Genomic DNA, 21,542 nt, shown 5'->3' on the forward strand with positions numbered 1-21,542 from the left:
AAATCCGAATCCGAAAAGTTCTCACTATTTTCTGAAAACGACTCCAACCAAATCTGCTTTCCCCCCCTATTTATAAATACATTTTTCCAAAAATTTCTTGATACAGTCGTGACAAATCCAAATCATACACATTTTTCGGATTTGTCGATGAAAACTCAGACTTTTTCAGGTTTTGACGCCCAAAACCACTAAAATCTTCAGATTACTGAACTAAACTCAGCGCAGATCAGTATATCAACGGGACATCTGCCATCGACTTCTACACAAACTGGAAAGACTGATATGGAGTACTTTTTTATTTTGGATTTTTAACACCATGGGAGTTTAATAAATCTCGAAAAATGTGTGTTTTTTTCTACAAAAAATTGTGTTTTTCCCCTTTAAAAGTTCCACCAGAAAAGATCAGACTTTAATAAATAACCCCTTTAATGATCTAGGTGGGTTGATGTATCTGCTATTGCCTCTATTAATTGGCACCGTTTTTGTTTGCTATAACAGACCCTTAAAGATGCAATAAGGGGGCTGAAGATCCGCGCTTGCTGGGTATCAAGGGGGGTTGAGCTGCACCAGAAAAAAGTGGATCCACGTATCCACAAACGCAAAAGCGCACCTACCTCTGCTTTATCAATTATAACAGACCCTTGTTTATTAACAAGAGTGCTATATTGCGTCAGTGCACCAATAAATAGTGGAAGCACTAACTGTAATTAATTGAAAAATTTGAGGTTGATAAAGACATAATCTATGTAGAGGCAGGGCCGCCATCATGGGGCCACTGGGGGGAGGGCAAACACCCTGGGCCCAGTTGTTTTTAAGTATTATGGGGGCCGACTGTGCTGTACTTCCTTGATTAGCTGGTCCCCATTTGAGCTCCTGAAGTAGGAGTCAAAGCCACTGAAGTAGGAGCTGAAGTTGCCGAAGTAGGAGCCAAAGCCAACGAAGGGAGCTGAAGAAGGTTAGAAAACTTGAAAGGTAAGTTCTACTGAACACCAATTGACTTTTTTTAACTTAATGGGGGGACCCGACCACCTGTGGTTTTTTTAAACTTTTATGTGGGGACCCTGGCCACTAATATTTTTTGTTTTTCTTGTAGGGGGGCCTGGCCACCAATGTTTTTTTTTTAACTTGTGGGGGGCTGGCCACCAATGATTTTCTAAAACTTTTGTGGAGGGGGAGCTGGCCTCCAATGTTTTTTTAACTTGGGTAGGTGGCCACCAATGGTGTTTTGTACTTGTAGGAGGGCCCTGACAAAGAGAATTTTGTGGTGGGGTACTGGACCCTGCTTCCTATCATTCTCTAAACAATGGGGCTGGGTCGAATCTTAGTTCTCGGAGGGCACTTTCTAATTGTATTAATACTAGAAAATCCCTTTTCAAGCCATTTCAGGGCAGGATTGATATATAAATACATTGTAGCTACTTATTGTGGAGGTAAGGGTAAATATGTACTATTTTGTTCTTTATTAATTGCATATCAACGGCTCTTCTGATTAATTACTTCATTTGTAGGTGAATAATGATACTGATAGCTAGCCAAATAGCTTTTAGCAATTAAATCTGCCTATGTGGTATGGTCAGGAGGTGCAAACCTTTTATCTTTCAGTTGGTTAATACCCCATGTGCATAAAGGAGAGGAACTGGCATAAAACATAAAAACACACCATCACAAAATTTTTCTGACAAGAACTTGACCAGTTTGCATGAGAAATCTTTGACGGCGTGGCTTGTAATCAGCCAAACTGTCCCTTTATCATTTATTGTATGTTCAACTTCAATTTGTGATGAACTGTGCCACCAGTAATGATTATTTTAAATGTAAAGGGTTGTATTTAGGTCTGGAGCCACCCTTAGGGCATCCCCAAAGTCGCAGAAGTGACGCCACGCTAACAGCTGAGCAATATACTCTGCCCCCTCAGGTCCGTTGCTGGATATACAAGGCAGGACTCCTGCAGCAGTATATAAGCACCCAACGGCTGCCCTCCTATTGCTTTCGCCTATATATAAATTCAGCCCTGGTTCCAGCATATGATATGCATCTGTTCACTGGAATGCAGCTTGCATTTTTCATGTTAATAGAAGCAATACATTGAATTACCTATCTGCGGCATCCTCTTTATTTGGCTCATGACATAATTTTACCAGCACTGCATATTAATGACTTTGCTTTGCCAATGATTAACATAATGTTCCCAGCCTATGACTTTCATACTTTCATACATCAGTGAAATAGGGAAGGCCTGCGTGCTGGACGCAAGCAGTCAGTGACAGTCATCCAGGATATTGTTCCGCAGCTCTGCAGGGAGACTCCAGGATTGATCGCATTCTTTTGCACTGCTCATTTCACTCTGTTTAATCCTGATTATGGTGTCTAATTGAGACATGACTCAGGAGGCATCGGAAGATCGTTTGAGGTAAATGCTTAGTCCTCTTATATAAACCCTCTTGATTCCTGGTTATTGGATTTTTTCCTGCTGCTGAGCTAAGATTTTGGTGATGATTAAAGACCCGGACAGTCAGGAAAATCAATCTTTGGCTTGTCATCTTGTACAGTGCTGGTTATATGAAAATAGTGAGATGCAGTAACCAAATGGCTTGTTGATATGGTAGATTTAAAGTATAATATGATAGAGTGGCAACATGTTCTGTACTTGCTGAACTAATCAGCTTTATGGTTAATCTGATCTGTGACAGACATCTTGATTCTATTTTCTTACAGCAATGGTTAAAAATAGCATTATGCCTCATTCAGTGCGTCATCCCTATAGTGAGAATGTGTGCCTTTCTTTGCTAAATTATCAGGGAACTGCCAATCATCTTCACACATTCGACAGAATTGTCAGAACTAATACTACCTGAAATATATAACAGGAACATGGGGCTTAACTTCACTTTTATTTTTTTTTAATGGTTGAAAGGAATGGCCCATTGCCATTGCTGTTTATTCACAGCTGGATACAATAGAGGGATTATGCTTTCTTTGCCTGCCATTGTTAATATCAGTAGTATCAAAACAAAACTCTCTCTATAATCTACAGAACCACCTACCCTTCCTGAAATGATCTATATAACAAGCAGCCCTGTGACAAGTGGTATGTGACATATGATCACTGTCATACAGAAAAAGAGCGTCACATGGAAAAACATGTTTTTTTGTAACAGTTCTCTCATGCAGAACAGGGGTGTAAACATTGAAGAGTTATATATTCTGTAAAATTAGAAACAAAACTACATTGACAAGTACAATGTATTAAACTATTTGGATATATACCTTTGTGCATTATTACACTAAAATCCACATTACTGAGCCTCCTACTTTTAAGTGTGCACATGTCAAATGTATGAGGGTTTTGTAAGATAATATACATAGATTAACATAATGACAATATGAATAAAAAAGCAAAAGATATACTGTATTTAGTCAGCCTTGGTTTGCCTAATTGGTGCAATCATTTGTACAGTTTGCCATGCTTTTTATATCGACAGCTTATTTCTCTTGCTGTCATGTGTCTTTTTTCCTGCAGCAAAAAATGCAAACTCTCTTATTCATTTGAATCTTTTGCTTAAATAAGCTATCATTTTAGAAGAAAAAAAACAGGTATCTTTTTTTGCTCTATTACTACCAATTCTACATGTCCTCATTTAGAGAAGCTTGCATGTATAACCTATGCCCAAACAAGGCCTATATACTGTTTTTATTTATCATATTGGAATTTTTAGAAGATGGTAGATCACTTTTTCACATATCATTTGTAGTGGTTATTACACCTTGAAGGTTAAAGTATAAAGATTTACATTGTTCTCCATAAAGTCTTTCTAGTATTAAAATTAATTTAGCATTTTATTATTTATTGAACCCTCAGTCTTGTCTCCCAGAAGGGCTGTTGGTGGATCCACATATTACAGAGTTTATGGCCAAACGGCCTAAATCGAAATTTTAATTTGTTGAATTTTTTTATGAAATGTTTAGGGGGTACCCTTTTATTTTCCATATTTATTGCATGTCACATGTTATGATGTTCTCTGATAGCATGAAGGTTGCCTAGTAAGAGGTTTTTTTGCTCAACTATCCAATATAGTTTAATGGATTTATTTAATAGTGACAGTTCCCCTTTAATTCAAAAGGAGAAACAAGCAAGAAAAGGAACCACAGCTGTGCAATAGTTTTATGCATCATGTATTTTCATAAATGCCAATTGCTGCCATAAGTCCTTCTCATTAGAAACAAATTGTCAGCCAAACGTACAAAGAAGATCCATTTCGTTTGCTAATTCAGTCACATGGAGAGGAAATGGCTGAATCAGAAACAGTGACTGTCATTGTTAGAACTGCAACATGAATATTCCCATTTCATTTTTAATTATCACATATCATAAATCATTCATTTCACTCCCGTTGCACATGTATAAGATAAAAAACGTCATCTTCTAAGTTGATATATATGTATAAAATGCAGTCTTCAGCTTTGATGGATGTTGAATGTAAAAACTTGAAAAGATTTGTTGAAAGCTGAAGGAAGCAGAGAGAACATCTTACCCTCCTAGTTGCTAAGTCATTGTTTTATTGGAAAGTTGACCAAACATGAAATATAATGCTCCTTGTCTTCATCCTTTTTCTCTCTGTGTATATTGCCCACTAACTGTAGTACTTGGTTTGAGATTTAATAGAACTGCCCATAAGGATTGGAGCAGCAGCCTGAGAAAAACGTTACCTTACCATTTTTATAACATGACATTTCAGGCCATTACATTTCACTCTGGGCTAATTGGTATTTTAATGTATAAAATGTATCTGTAACTGAGTCCTTTATATTTCACATACAAAAATGTACAATGTTTATATTTCTAAAACTCATTTTATTTTTATTTGAGGAAATTTCCAGGTGGCTTGTTCAAAGATTATTATTGGCAGACACTAGAAGTCAGGCAGGTAACAGCTTTGAACATCTACAATTTACTTGTTATTAAATCCTTTTTGAAATTGAAATGTGAAAATGAAGCACCATGGGGTGGAACCGTTATTATCAGAGGGAGGTCAGTTGGTTGATGGGAGCAGGGAAAAAGAAGTGATTCTGTTATTTCTTGTCTGTCTGCACCACTGAGGAACCAGCTTTTAATAGACCGAATTCTAATAGTATAACTATTGATGCATGTCTCAAAAGAGACATGAACATATAAAGGTAAACACAGGTCTGGGACTGGATTTTTTTTAATTTTTCAGATTCAGGATGGAGGTCTGGCATGTGCAGAGAGACTGGGAATTGCTTATGTGGTACCACTATCAAAGAGAGATTCTGTTTTGAACGGGCTAATAAGGGATAAGATACTTGAAACCATGGAAAATCACAATACTATAGGGCGTCTTTTCATTTGCAAATATAGTAAGGATGTGTAATTTTTAGTGCAACTGCCATGTCTTTTTCCCACATAGAATTTTTCACAGAATTTCAGTGTCATTGTGGTCCCAAGGGGGCCAATGTGTCTTCTACAATTTCACAATGTGCCTTCCCAGGTCCATGGGGCTGATTGCAATGTATTTTATGGAAAAGTAATTGTAAATTAAATAAGAATATTCCCTGAATTACTGACCACTAATGTATTAGTTTGGCCATTGCAATTTATCCAGAATATATAAACCAGCACTTCATATCAAGACCTAAATGCTCTATTTGAAAAGAATACACTATTTGAATGAAATACCCTTATGAATACTAATACTGTTTATGGGGGTTAGCATCTTTCTAGATGATTTTGTTTGCATTGACTGAATTAACTCCAAGGTAATCCTTAATTGTGTCCTTAGATTTAAAAAAAAAATCAAGATGATAAAAATATAAATCCACACAACCAAAATTAGCCTCTATTAAAAGACTTTTTTTAAAGGAGTAGAAAAATCATCAATGATTGGGGGATGGTGGTTATGTACCCCCCCCCCCAGCGACTGTATTCACTTACCTGATACTTGGGTAGGTGTTCTTGTTTGCAGAAAGCTTCTTCTTTTTTCCTTCTTCTGTCTGCCGTCATAGACATAACAGTATCATGTACTTGATAGTAGATAAGCTGTGTCTACCCGTATTGGTGGCAAAACAACTCTGTTGAGTTAGTTTAGTGTGTTTGATAAACTTAAGTTATGCTGATTACAAAAAGATCCCTTTGGCAGAAAACCCCAGGTCCCAATCATTCTGAATAAAAGATCCTATACCTGTAATACAGTGCTTATAGTAAGAGCATTTTGTATAATAAAGTACCTAAAGGGAGAATAATAAAATACAGGGCTAAGTATTGGCATATAAAATGTGCACAAAACATAGAACAGTTGCTAAGCCTGAAACATATAGTGCTGAAATAAATATTACACTTCAGTTTAAATTACTGCCTTAAACTGCCTGGTTATTAACTTTTTTCATCATATAAAATACTTCATATATTCAAGAATAAATCAATACATTTAGGGGGTTATTTATCAAAGGTCAAATTTTAGAATAATGTTGTTTTTTTAAACTCTAATAAATTTGATTTTACTCACAATTTGAATGATATATAATTTATAAAAAAATGTGAGCATCTAAAATTTGATCTAATAGTCCCGACCCGAATTTGAACCGATGTTAAAAAAAGCTTGAATATTGCGCGTCAAATTTTTTTGGACGTGCAACATTTTTTTTCTCCAAGGCCGTCATAGTTTCGTCGTTTTGGTGAAAATTCTGGCAAATCACTACTATTAAAATCGGCAAACAATTCACGGGACCTCTGCCATTGACTTCTACATGAACGCGGCAAGTTTTAGATGGCAAATATTCTCATTTAAATTTTTGAAAGGTCTGTAATATATCTCACATTTGAATTCAAATTCGAGTCTTGGTTTTAAATTTGAAATTGTGAGTTTTGACCACAAAAAACATTGAATCAAATTTACTATTCAAACCTTAGTAAATCTGCCCCTTAAAGTTGAACTAAAGCCTACAAATGAATAAGGCTAGAAATGCTGTGTTTTATATTGGGGACTTACTCTACCAGCCGAGGGGTTTAGCAGCAGCTCTATAACAGTAATGATCTAGGCCTTTAAAATTATAAAAAGGACCTCACCATCTTGGATCCTATTAGGCCATCTTTTGAGCGTTAGTGACAATTCACATGCTCCGTATGCTCTGGGCAGCTGTTGAGAAGTTTAACTTAAAGGTTTTAGAAAATCATAAAGCAGAAAATTAGGTTCATCTGTCATTGCAATTGGGCTGTGGGGTTAATAATTAACTTCTGATGCACTCGTTTGTGAACTGCAATGTTGTGAGAATGAATTATTAATTAGCTTTTTATCATAAATATTAAATTAAATATGTACAGTATATTCTCCCTAAGCTTAAGCAACTGGCATCAGCCCAGAGCATGTGCTGTGAATAAGCAGAAAAGACCAGGGACATTATCAGATGCACAGATTTTCTCTGCTCAAGAACTGTGGTTTCCTTGCGATAGACGCCCCAAAATGTAGTACAGTGTAGCATTTCTGCCCTACAACATTTTTAAGCTTTAGATTTCCTTTAATAAGGTGCTAGGCAACATATAATGGCAAATGATCACATTATTTACTGGAAAGTGATACTTGTGATATGAACAGAAATACTTGTGTATAATTATATTCTTTGTATAAAATTTGTTTAGTTATCTTGTCAGTTACCCCACTATCTTTTAAAAATGTTTTTATGGCTCCTGATATATTAATGATGGTTTATTTTACATGAATGGTCATATCAGTACCCACTTTCAGGACTTTTTCATCAGGTACACTTTTATCACTTTTTATTATTCTCATTTCATGCTTTCCTGCAATGTTTATTTAACTGTTCATTTTGACATATCATGCAATATAAATTAGAAGCATACTGTGTGCCAACTGTACAGTGTTGCATTGGGCCTCTCAGTGCTCAGCTTCTGAGAATTTTGTTTTCTGAAGGTAGCAAATGAACCAAATCAGCTAATCTCAGGAGGTTCTCGAGAATATTATATAATGTCAATTTTGTTTGCTGCCATTATGTATCTGATTCAAATCCTGAGTTCACGTCCTGTCAAAACTTAGTTGCCTTGGACAAATTAATGAATTTTCCAATGTTCATGCACAGGTTAGATTGTAAGCTCTTCTTAATTTCTGTATTCGGTTCTGTATTAAATGATTTCATATATAAAGGGAAATACAAGAGTCCTCTGCACTCAACCCATTATAAATATATTTAAGACATTTTATATTGAGACATTTTGTGCATACAGCTACTAAAAAATGCCTTACCCTTTAAACAAAACAGGGATTGTTTGTCCATATATTGCAATATATTTAAGCTGGCCAACTACGTCAAAGTCATCCCATATCTGGCCAGTCCTACACTCAAATTGCATCTGATTCATTAAGAATTCTATTGCTTCATTATACAGTTTACACCGGGACTAAGTTTTACCTGCAACTTACTTGCTGCTTTCAAGGGTAAAACTCCCAAACTTGGTTGCCCTTTTATTAGCCACCAGTGGGATCACTTGACTATAGCTGGGAAGGGTGGGGGCTACAACATGCTCACAGCCTCATTGCACCTAATAGTTTTAAAAATTTGTGGTGAGCACAACTTTCCCTTGTTATAGTTCATATATAAAGGACCATCATGAATTATAATCCCTGGCCTGGAATTGGATTACAGAAAAAAATGTGTCATGTCTTAAATACCATCAAAGAAATATCTTCACAGTGAAGGAAAGTGTACTATGTGAACACTATCTGAGTTCTTGACATGCAGAATAGGGACTAACTGGTATAAATATGAAAAATTGTGTTGACAATGTTTACAGCAGGGACTCTAGATACAGGTGGATGCTATGGTGTGGAACCATGCTGAACCTGAAACAGTGATATGATGACAGGCAGCTAGCATAATAGTTGTAAAGTAAGTGGAGCCATAATTGTATTGTCCTTATCAGGTTGGCAGAAAGATTGTATCGCTAACTCTAACCTTTTGGCCTTATACTAACTTTAAACTATCCCACCTGATTACTTGTTGGAGACACAGTGAAAAGTGCCCTCCTGGATACAGATAACACCTGTCTGCTAGGCAGCCGCAGTCTATATCATTAGCTCCTCAAGGACTATCAGCATGCAGCTCTAACAGCTGACTCAGTAGCAATTTGCTATTTTATGTGACATGTCTCATGACCCATCTTTCCAGGGACAGTGTGTTTGCTGCTATTGAATGATTCACAGCCTCGTGTTCCATGTTCAGTGACAGCTAGTGCTCTGTGCATCTGGCTTAGATACAAGAAGGCAAGAACAACACAAAGATTCTTGACAGATGGAGGCACTAATGGGTTTTCATACTTTCCTACAGTTTATAATATTAGTTTATAACTACGACACAGTGAGGATTGCCTGCTCTTTGCTGAAGAACAGGATTTAGGGTGGGTCTTGCCAGTACTACAAGTGACTAAAGGACTCAAGCTTTTGATGTTGCTTGTAGTTTGTGTAACTCTTTGGAAAAGGGACATATTTATCAAAAATGCTATTAAAAACGACTTTCCCTATTCTGCCCCAATTATAATCGTATATATGGGTCAAGCGCAGGAAATATCGCAAATTGCAATTTTTTTGCAGGTTTTAGTTGGTGTCATTTAGGGCCTTATTTATCAAAATCCGAAGTTATCTGACTAATCCACGATTGGAGCTTACTTATTATTAAAAAAGCATGATTTAATCGGATCGGGGTCGGATCGCTCGATTTTTTTTCAGGCGTTTTCTTGTAAAGTCCGAAAAGTCTGAAATAGTTTGATTTTTGGCCTAATTCCAGCGCAGACCACAGAATAGGGACCTCTCCCATTAACTTTCATATACAACCTCAGCAGGTCTGAAATGGAGCATTTTAGGGTTCTGACTTTTTCCATCCTCTGGGTAATAAATCTCAAAAATTCAAGGTTTTTTTTCCACTTAAAATTTGAATTTTATAGTTATAAAACTGTATTTGGACTTAAATAAATGATTTATTTAGATTTACTTCGAATTTTTGCTGTTTTTTAATCCAAAAAGCAAATGTAAACTGTATGATTTTGCACACGAAGTGGCAGATCTATCAAGGGTTGAATTTTGAATTAGAAAAACGTCGAAATTCGAGAAAGTTCTTTTTTGGCTGAATAGGTCTGTTTTCGATTGAATAGATCAATTTTCAGTGAAATTTGAATTGTACGATTCAAAGTAATAGTGCATTTGATCAAATTTGATTCAAAGTTTTTCCAAAAAAACCCTTCAATTTTTCAAAGTCCATTAATTGTCTCCAAATAGGTTCTTGGAGGTCCCCCATAGGCTAAAACAGCAATTCGGCAGGTTTTAGATGGCGAATGTTAGAAGACAATTTTTAAATACACAGTACATGACAAATTGAATTTGGACTATTCCCTAGTAGAAGTACACAAAAATTAGCTTGAAATTCAAATTTTTTAAATTTGAATTTTCACTTCGACTTTTGATAACTCTGCCTTATAGTACCAAAAACATGATTGCACATGTACTGTTAGAGGGGAATTCCGGCTTCCAAACTAAAATTTGATAAAGAGGCCCACATAACACAGAAACCCCTGATATATCCATCACAATTACCTGTTTCTTAAAAAAAAAGTATGAATAAATGTCATTTTCTATGCTGAAATCCAGCTGTTTTAACAGTTCTTCTCTTTCTGCATCATTTGGATTCCTGGCAGGGAAGGAGGGACTAAACACTGATGTTACAAATTATAACAACTTCTCCACAGCTTACAGACAGCATGTAGGAACTACATAACCCTCAATGCATTGCACTGTGATGTTCAGTTCCTTATTGAAATCACGTGTGCAGGGAATTGTGGGGTTTGGAGGTTGCAGGCTGAGGACAGATGGCTGTTGATACAAAGTAACAGTAGTCAGCCAGCTCAGCAAGGTAGTCAGACAGATCAGCAGGAGAGCAGGGGGCTAGGCTTAGGGAACTGTCAGAAACCATTAAAAAATTGCATATATTTTAATGATGTATATTGCAAAGTTGCTTGAAATTATGTTTACTTTTCAAAAAGCTTAAGTTATGTTTTTTGTGGAGTTCCCCTTTAATAAGCTTTCCCTTAGTAAATATTGAGCAGCATTGCTTGTTCTGTGTGGTACAAACACTCCAGGGCTCACCTACAAACACAAGTGCAAGTGTGCCTGGGGTCAGATGGACACAAAGGCTGTGCTCATATTAACAAATACATTCAGACATGTTTCTTACATTTCCATATTTTTCATTTGTTGAGAATATTGGGAACAAGTACAAGGAAATTCAGTGCCAACAATTCCAGGGTTTCCACAGCAGGATGCATCACACAACATGCACCTGGTGAACAACTGCATTCATTTTAACACATCAGACACAAGTGCAATAACCACAACGCTGCGCTGTTGTCCCTCGTGGCTCAAATAAAAAAAAATCCCAGAAATGACTCTTTATGATTGCCATGTGCATATTCCAGACAAGTAAAGGCAATTTGCATACTGTGTTGGCCATTAAGATTGTGTCCAGGGTATGAATAATCCCAACCTTTTAAGAACACTCTAACAATGGAGATGTCCTGTAGCGAAAGCAGAATTTAAGCAAGAGCATAATATAGTGCATTGGCAATCAAGTCTGCTGTAAGTCATTACCATGGGAGGCATTTTTCAATGTTATTTCTGCTGAAGTACAGGCTTTGCATTTTTCAATGTTATTTCTGCTGAAGTACAGGCTTTCAATCATTCTAAAAATCATTATGGAAACAAGCAATAGCCTAAACGCAGATGATATTTGTTTTGATTTGTGAATCTTAACTGCCCTGAAGCAAAATGATGAATCTCAAATTGCGAGAACAATTTTGTTGCCAACTTTCATTAATGTAATCATCTGTATTACTTAGGTAAGAGCTGTTGTATTGGTAATGAGAGGCACAGTTAAGGGATGGAAAAAGAGTTGCTGCTGTCTAGGTTTAAACATAGACTGTTGGAATTGTGCCTGATAAACCCAAGCACCCATCGAACATAACACCCACTTCACTTGTTATGTTCACATGTTCATCTCTTTACAAAACAAACAGTCGCAGAGTTTTTCATGTACTGCCAGTTGTAATATTCCACTATGTAGATGGAAGTAAAGTTGAATTTTGTACTTTAAAATACGAGATTACCAAAAGGGTTAAATTCAGTGTCTGATGTTTTGTCTTATTTCTAATGACAAATGTTACGAGTACTACAGGTCTTGTTTCTGTTATCCATTGTTGAGGAAACAATTGATCCGGGCATGATTTAGGATGCTGAATGCTGTCTGACTATGCTCTGTTGGATTTATATGTGATGCTTTGTTTCTATGTATTGTTTCAAGCTATGGTTTATTCTTTCTTCATTCACTCCATTTGCGGTATCTGTATTTATCATTGTGTTTGATTAGATGCCAATATGAATTATAACTTGGACTTCAGTGCTGTGATAATAAATCTACCAATTTTGTGGCATAGTACTAGACTGAGAACAGTTATGTACTACTGTATTTATCTATTAGTCTGTTAGATTCTGAGTTTTCCAGGACATACAGCAGTTTTAGTACTTACCCTTTATATGGTGTGTGTTTGGCTGGTTCTTTGTTGGTGAGCCTTGGCCTGATTCATAAAGGATGCTTAGGAAGTTGAATTGCTGTGCACCTACTTGAAAGATGAAAGCACTTATCAACCTGATTTTTTACACTAATGGCGTAACTACATGGTTGTGGGGTGTGATCATACACACAGACACACACCTCCTTCGGGCCTGGGATAAGCATAATGTGGGTGGTAGGGCAGGGGAATTTTTTCATTGCACATGCAGGGGCTGCAAGTTTAAAGGGTGGGAGGCAGGTGAGCATTGTACACCCAGGCCCCAGGGGGTTACAACACTATTTAACACTCTTTGGCAAGATGGACCTAGATCTGGGGTCCCCAACCTTTTTTACTCATGAGCCACATTCAAATGTAAAAGGAGTTGGGGAGCAACACAAAAATTAAAAAAACCTGGGGGGGGGGGTGACAAATAAGGGCTGTGTATGGCTGTTTTTAGCCTACGGGAGGCTCTGCTTGGCAGTATACCTGATTTTTATGCAACCAAAACTTGCCTGCAATTAAAAATAAGCACCTGCTTTGAAGCCATTGGGAGCAACAGCAAAAGGGTTGGTGAGCAACATGTTGCTTGTGAGCCATTGGTTGGGGATCACTAGCCTAAATGAATAAATTGGACTCCGGATATGAACTACCCATCATTTAGACAACATTATCTCCCCATTTGCACACTGCACTGTGTGGGTCTTTTTTTCCTATTAGTAGGTCCAGTTCACTACAGCTAGAAGTTGTGAGTTTTCTCCAAAAGTAAAGACCAAAGTTAAGATAAAAAATTCAAATAATTTATTGGGACATACAGATGACCCCCTAACATGTTTCATACCTACTGGGGCACTTAGTCATAGTATTGTCCAGTTCACCATACAGGTATGGGACCTGGTATGCATATCTTAAGTCTACTAGAAAATCATGCAAACATTAAATAATCCCAAGAGGCTGGTTTTGCTTCCAACAAGGATTAATTATCTTTTAATTGGAATCAGGCACATGGTAATGTTTTATTATTACAGAAAAAAGGGATCCGTTTTTAAAATTTGGATTATTTGGATAAAATTGAGTCTATATCTTTCTGTAATATGAGAGCATTCTGGAGAAAGGGTTTCCAATAACCTAATAGCCTAATGATGTAGACTGCTCTGATGTTCCCAAGGAACATGGAGCTCATTGGATTATTTTATGTTATTGTACATGCTACAGGTCATTCGTTCTCATAATAAAATGCTTTTCAGTGTAGTGACAATAGTATTAGTAGAAATTCACAAGGTAGCAATATGGTGTACAGGTATGGGATCCTTTATTTGGAAACCTGTTATGAATAGCCATCTCACATAGACTCCATTTTATCTAAATAATCCAAATTCTAAAATTATTTCCTTTTTCTCTGTAATAATAAAACAGTACCTTGTACTTGATAAGCCTATTGGGTTCATTTAATGTTTATATTTTCTATTACATTTACAGTATGAAAATCCATGTTACTGAAACATCCACTATCTGGAAAACCCCAGATCCCAAGCATTCTGGATAACAGGTCCCATACCTGTAATGTGTACCTGCAGGCTGGGGAATAAGATCAGTTAGGTAACATACTGTATATTCAAGCCCAATCCATGAAAACAAGCATCTGATTGTTAGCAAAGCAACTTGCATTACTTTTGTCTCAAATTGTAGTGCAGCCAAAGGACCAAAGTGTATGGTCTCAATTGTATGAGAATTCAAGCTGTAGCGTGGCCACACCCCGTGTACCCCGCCAAAGACCAGCTTTTTCAGTACTGGAGCATGTCACTCAACCTGATATGAAGTAGGTATGCAACAAATCCACTATTTTGGATTCGGCCAAACCCCCGAATCCTTTGCCCAAGATTTGGCCGAATACCGAACCGAATCCGAATTCTAGTTTGCATATACAAATTAGGGATGGGAAGGGGAAAATATTTTTTACTTCCATGTTTTGTGATAAAAAGTCACGCAATTTCCCTCCCTGCCCCTATTTTGCATATGCAAATTAGGATTTGGATTTGGTTCGGTCGGGCAGAAGGATTCGGCCGAATCCTGCTGAAAAAGCCAGAATTCTGGCCAAATCCCGAACAGAATCCTGGATTCGGTGCATCCCTAATAGCAGCTGGAATTAACTCTATAGCATTACTCCCAACTGTCCTGCTTTCTGTGGGACATTCCCAATTTTGACAGCTCAGCTCGCAGTCCCGGGTCTTGAGTTTCTTTTGATCTCCTGCGTTGACACCAGAAAAAGATACAACGTTTCTGAAACGCAATTAAAATAAGACGCTTTTTGGCAGAGTCCAGAACACTGAGCAGCTGCACTTTGATACATTTGTAACAATTTAAGCTAAGCAAAGAAACAATTGTAACAGGTAAGCAGGTCTCTTGTGAAAACTGTGACTCAACGCTTAAACAGCATTTTTTATGTGTTATAACACATAAAACATGGCCATAAAACTCCCAGAAATGTGTTCAAACTTTCATAACCTGCCAAATCTTGAAAAATGGACATGGTAATTAGGAGGTGTGGTCATAAAATGGGCATGGCTATAAAAAGTTTTTGTCCCTCTTTACATTTTTCAAATGTTGGGAGGTATAATATAATATCACTCCTATACCAAGTCCAAGATTGCATAGATTGACATAGATAAAAATATAAGCTGTATTTTCCATAATTATTTCTAGCTAAAGCATACTGTATTTATGCTGCTATGTTGCCTTACAGACTTTATTTTGTTAGCTTCCTTGTGATTATTGTCTCATCTTCCTGTGCCTTATTGCACCCATGGGAGAAGGTGGCCCAAGAAAGCATCCATTTATGTAAATACAGTTAAAAAATTCATACTCCTTAGCTTTTCATGGCCAGAAGGATACCTTAATAAAAACAGAAAGGGCATGTTAAACACCTTCTCTAAAGGCGCCACTTGCAAGCTCATAAATCATAATAACATTAACAACATTTAGGCATAATTCATGTAGAGAAATTATTTTGCCCTTTCTTTTTCTGTAATGCTTTTTCAAATGTGGCTTGGAATAAAAAATTCTTTATGCAATACTTTGTGATACATTTCAGAGGCAAGGGCATTTATTAAGAGGAACAAAGTAACTTTTTAACTTTTAACTGTTTTTTCAAGGTTCTAGGCACATCCCATACAAGTTTCTTTTATGGGATTATATCACATAGTTGATTGCAGCGAGTCTAAAATATAAAGGAGTCAGATGACATGCAGATCACTGCAGCCAATCTTAATATTTTAGTCACAGTTGTTCAACAATTATTTTTTTTATAGTCAATGAGGCTTTCTTTTCAATATTAGGCATCCTTATTATTTAAAAGGAATATTTTGTGACTAGTGGTCTACTCTGTCAGCAGCCGGAGATGAAAATGTATCAGGAAGACTGTGAAACAAATGCAATGCATGTACTTTGTCTGAAACATTAAGGTCATTACTGCCAAGTAGAGTAAATGTTCTTCAGAAAATCATTAGGTGCCTTGAGTTTCACTACAGTTCCTAGAGATAATCTGTAGAGGTCACAGCCAAAGTATATTATCTGTCATTATACTTGATTATTATTCGTTTTTATGAAGCAACAATATATTCTACAGCGCAGTACAATAGAAGGTGGCATGAGACCCAACATCCATCATCTGGAATTATCATAAGGTCAGGGTTATGCCCTCGGCAAAAAATAATGAAGTTGCCTTGTTACACCCACCCTGTTACACTGTGATGTCATTGTGCTACAAATTTTGTAGATGAAAACCCTCCTGAAACCAGGTTTGTGAGCTAAACTGTGGGTCTTAATTTCAGGGTGCACCTCAGTTGTCTGTCATTGCTAGTTCCTGGCCATTCAATTTGCTGCCAGCCCTGACCTTCACCTGAATGTTTAATAAGAGACTGTTTAACCCTCTGAGCCCCACACTATTGAAATTCAGCCTGTTCTTCACTGTCAAGCTCCAGAGTCCACAAAATGTTTTATGTTAGACGATTGCTTTTCTTGAAATATGTTGGAATCTTCAAAAAAATATAATGAAAAAATATAATGAAAATATAACGTAAATCGCAAAAGTGCTTTGAATAGCAATCTGAGCAATTGTACATTCATTAATTTTAAAGGTTTAAAACATCTGCCATATAATTTAGCTCTCACTTGAATTATTTCTCTTTTCAAAACCTTCATGACACAACCCAGTTCTAGAGGAAAGGCTCCAGTACATCAATGGATACTCTGAGAGCTATCCATTTGTGCAAAGGGAACTGCCAACATATCTGTTTGCATCCTTTGTGCACATAGTCAGGTATGGGATCCGTAATCCGGAAACCTGTTATCCAGATAGCTCTGAAATACGGAAAAGCTGTCTTCCATAGACTCTATTTTAGCAAAATCATCAAAATTTTCAAAAATGATTTCCCTTTTCTCTGTAATAATAAAACAGCACCTTGTACTTGATCCAAATTAAGATATAATCAATCCTCATTAAAAACAGAAACAGCCTACTGGGTTAATTTAGGGGCAGATTTATCAAGAGTTGAAGTGAAAATTCAAAGTAAAAAAATTCGAATTTCGAGCTATTTTTGTGTACTTCGACTATCGAATAGGCCAAAATTCGATTTGGATTTGAACAAAAGTTAGACTATTTGAATATAGAAATTTATCTTGTACTATTTATCATGCCTCCTAGAACCTATTTGGAGTCATTTGGTGAAAAATCTAAGTTTTTTTGGAGCAAACCCTTTGATTCGAATTAGATCAAATGCACTAAAACTTAAATTTGAACGATTCTAATACAGCCTATTCACCCGAAGTTAAAAACTTCAATTTTTTAAATAAATTTAGATTGATCTTTTTTTTATTCGAATTATGACGTTATGGGAGTTCAAAAAGACTCCCATTACTTTGAAATGGGACCCTTGATAAATCTGCCCCCAAATGTTTACATGAGTTTCTAGTAGACTTCAAGTATGAAGATCCAAATTATGGAAAGATCTGTTATCTGGAAAACAGCAGGTCCTGAGCATTCTGGATAACAGGTCACATATCTGTACAAGCACACAAGAATGGTTAATAAGGTACAGGTATGGGACCTGTTATCCAGAATGCTCGGGACCTGGGATTTTCCGGATAACGGATCTTTCCGTAATTTGGGTCTTCATGCCTAAAGTCTACTAGAAATTCATTTAAACATGAAATAAACCCAATACGCTGGTTTTGCTTCCAATAAGGATTAATTATATCTTAGTTGGGATCAAGTACAAGCTACTGTTTTATTATTACAGAGAAAAAGGAAATCATTTTTAAAAATTTGGATTATTTGGATAAAATGGAGTCTATGGGAGACAGTCATTCCGTAATTCGGAGCTTTCTGGATATTGGGTTTCCGGATTAGGGATGCTATACCTGTATTAGTCAATAGCACTGTTATTCTGATTAAGAAACCTTTAAAAGGCAACTAAAACCATAATACACAGGGGTTATATGATGTACTAAATGCATAGAGCTAATGTTCAGTAATCATAATGGTGGATTGTGGAATTTTCCACTTATGAATTGATTGCTCATTGAGAGGGAACTACAAAAAGTTGTTTTTTCTCTTGCCACATTTAATTGTGGGCTGCTATTTATTGGGAAATAAAACTCATATGGCATTTGAAGGCCTTGCATTAGATACAGAAGTGAGTTTAGCACAGGCTTCTTAAAGTATATATATAATGTACCTTCCTGAGCATTATATTCCACTTTTATAGACATGCTCCTGTATAAGTCTTTATGTACAGCAGTGTAGACAATGTTGATTTTTATGGCTTTGTAAGTACAATCCTTCAAGGAGTTAAGGAGATGGTAGCATTTGCCAAGGGAAGTTCTAACCTTTGTTTCTACAAACTATATTTCTCACAAGCAGGGCCCTCTTCCCATCCACACTGGTTGATACTGCACATACGTGTAAATCATATGACTCAACAATGAAAATAGTGATTTTGTCCATGGTTTGGTTTTATAATAAACCTAATCTAATTCTCCAAAATGTTTTAAATTATTAGGCATTGGGTATTATAGCAAGACGTATAGTATTATAAAACTAACTGTTATTATCAGCCTCTTTTATTTTTTCTTCCTAACAAAGTGTTGTTTATATACCGGATTAAAACTCTCATACAGAACATAATAAGGACATTACAGTAAGAAGATTCATTAAAATAGAACTTCAAGTCCCAATGCCAACTAAATAGGTCCCCAAGGTCCCCAAAGACTTTAATTATTATTTTACAGTACATAGAAAATGATATCTACTGTAAAAAGGAAATTCACATGAAAATAACAAGTAAAAAAAAATTAATGATATAGTAATACGATTCTGGCTATACATTAAAAGTATTTATAATTTTATAGTAGAATGTATACATTATTCCAGGATTGTTTAGCAAAAACTGAAATTGGAAATGTAAGTGTGCTATGGTACATCTACACTTTCCATCATTTCTTTATTGCACCAAAGTATGTAGATTACCCACACAGATACAGACACAATTTATGAATATACAGTATTATATATAACTGCAATGTATTGACAAGTGGTGTGGGGCTCATTAAAGTGCTTTCCTTGAAGTGAAAGGATCCATAATAAGGGGCAAAAGTCATCCTTATTATCACAGCCAAGGTTGTAACATGAAATAATGAAGGCACAAACTCTCCTGTGAGAAGGAGATAATTGGGGATTAAAAGGGGGGCTATAATTAGATACAGTATATAAAATGTTACCCATAACATAATAATTGTTTAACAATATAATGATAACTCGTGTGGCTACTGTTGTGTTTGTGATGATTTAGGTATTGCTAGTTTATTTTATATATATCCGAATTGCTTATAAATACAATGAATGTGCATATGCATGCCAAAGGAATTGGCGAATTAATCACTGCCCCAGAATGCCACATACACGTAAGTGAGAAAACACAAACCCACGAGCAACATAACACCTTATATTACTGAAGGGGCAGCGATATTTATCTGTCAGGTCTTCCCAGGCAGTGAGCCAAGTAATTACTGTTTATATCTCCTTATAAAAGAGTGGCAGGTGTGCTGTTTTGGGTGCAGAAAATGAAAAGCATGAAAGAGCAGTCAGAGGCCATGTTTTATTGCTGGTGCTACCATACATTTTTGACAGTGAATATTTTCTATTTTCTCTTTAATTATTTACTCATAGCATCATGAATGATTGTACTTATGAAATTACATGTAAACATGCATATATTAATATTCCAGTCTTATAATGTGCCTGTTATGGACAGCACAGAGTTTTTATTCAAAGTTGTTACATCTCTCAGGATAAGAAAGCGTATTTATGGTGTTTCTAATTACATTACTGTGTAGTGGATTTCACTTCATGAGTTCTGACCCCAGGCTTCTGTTTGAATAATCTGTACTCACAGGAGTGCACTGAAATGCTTAATGCAGATAAAATGTTGAATGTCCAGTGTAATCTGCATCCAGAGTTTCAGTGAGCTCCCAACAAAAGCAAAACTTCCTTTACTTTACTCATATACTGACTTCTCGGAGTTTCATCTTCATCCACTAGAGTTGACGCTTAATGCAGCCGCTAACATAATGCACCCTGTCAGAACTACTCTCCTCTGCTTTACTACTAGAATAGCATAAATCAAAAGTTTTTTTTACAGATCTGCTGTTATTATCAGGTATCTTTGACCTTATAATAAACATCTTGTACAAACAATTCACCAACAGAGTTATGTACTGTATAAACCATTTTTTTCCTGATTACCCCCTGCCTTGGGTACTGTCCACCATCATGCATCAGGCAAGCTACATTAGCCCTGTTCAGAAGCCTCCTTAAGAATTACTTTCTAAAGGAAACATTTATAGATATGTTATGTTACCCTGCTGATTATGCACTCTGTATTTCTCCTGTCATACTGTAAGCTCTTTGAGAACATGATCCTCATTCTATGTCTTAAATTTCTCAGCAGTTATGTATTTAATTATTCTAATTTTAGATCAACGTGAATACATGTTAAAGTTAAAGGGATACTGTCATGGGAAAAATATTTTCAAAATTAATCAGTTAATAGTGCTGCTCCAGCAGAATTCTGCACTGAAATCCATTTCTCAAAAGAGCAAACAGATTTTTTTATATTTAATTTTGAAATCTGACATGGGGCTAGACATATTGTCAATTTCCCAGCTGCCCCAAGTCATGTGACTTGTGCTCTGATAAACTTCAATCACTCTTTACTGCTGTACTGCAAGTTGGAGTGATATCACCCCCCCTTCCCCCCCCCAGCAGCCAAACAAAAGAACAATGGGAAGGTAACCAGATAACAGCTCCCTAACACAAGATAACAGCTGCCTGGTAGATCTAAGAACAACACTCAATAGTAAAATCCCATTTTCCACTGAGACACCTTCAGTTACACTGAGAATGAAAAACAGCAGCCTGCCAAAAAGCATTTCTCTCCTAAAGTGCAGGCACAAGTCACATGACCAGGGGCAGCTGGGAAATTGACAAAATGTCTAGCCCCATGTCAGATTTCAAAATTGAATATAAAAAAATCTGTTTGTTCTCTTGAGAAATGGATTTCGGTGCAGAATTCTGCTGGAGTAGCACTATTAACTGATGCATTTTGAAAAAAACATGTTTTCCGATGACAGGATCCCTTTAAAGTGCTGTTTAGCCTTGTAGTGCTTTTATTTAATACATCTGAACAGAAATTGCACATAGATAAATTCAGAGTTAGATCATTGTTAGGCAGGTGGTGCAGTTGTCTCAGATATATACAGTATTTGTTAACATATTTGTGAAGCTAAAAAGTAATGGAAAGCTGCAGAGATCTAGTCTTTGGATTCTTTATGATCTTCATGGTGTGATACCTAGCTACAGTGAGAT

The 21,542-nt window shown here is 36.4% G+C and overlaps 1 protein-coding gene across 2 annotated transcripts in view; it reads left to right on the forward strand.

Annotated features, from left to right (window-relative positions):
• Positions 1 to 21,542, forward strand: part of phactr1.S (phosphatase and actin regulator 1 S homeolog) — a 178,900-nt gene that overhangs the window by 48,686 nt on the left and 108,672 nt on the right. The window contains exon 1 of one of the 2 annotated variants that reach the window (XM_041567749.1): positions 2,300 to 2,410. The exons of the other annotated variant lie outside the window; for it this stretch is intronic. The gene's annotated coding sequence lies outside the window, so the exon portion shown is untranslated. Of the gene's footprint in view, positions 1 to 2,299; positions 2,411 to 21,542 lie in introns of those variants that run through there. 2 annotated transcript variants of the gene reach the window in all.

Source organism: Xenopus laevis, chromosome 6S, assembly GCF_017654675.1.
Source record: "Xenopus laevis strain J_2021 chromosome 6S, Xenopus_laevis_v10.1, whole genome shotgun sequence".
Lineage (NCBI taxonomy): Eukaryota > Metazoa > Chordata > Amphibia > Anura > Pipidae > Xenopus > Xenopus laevis.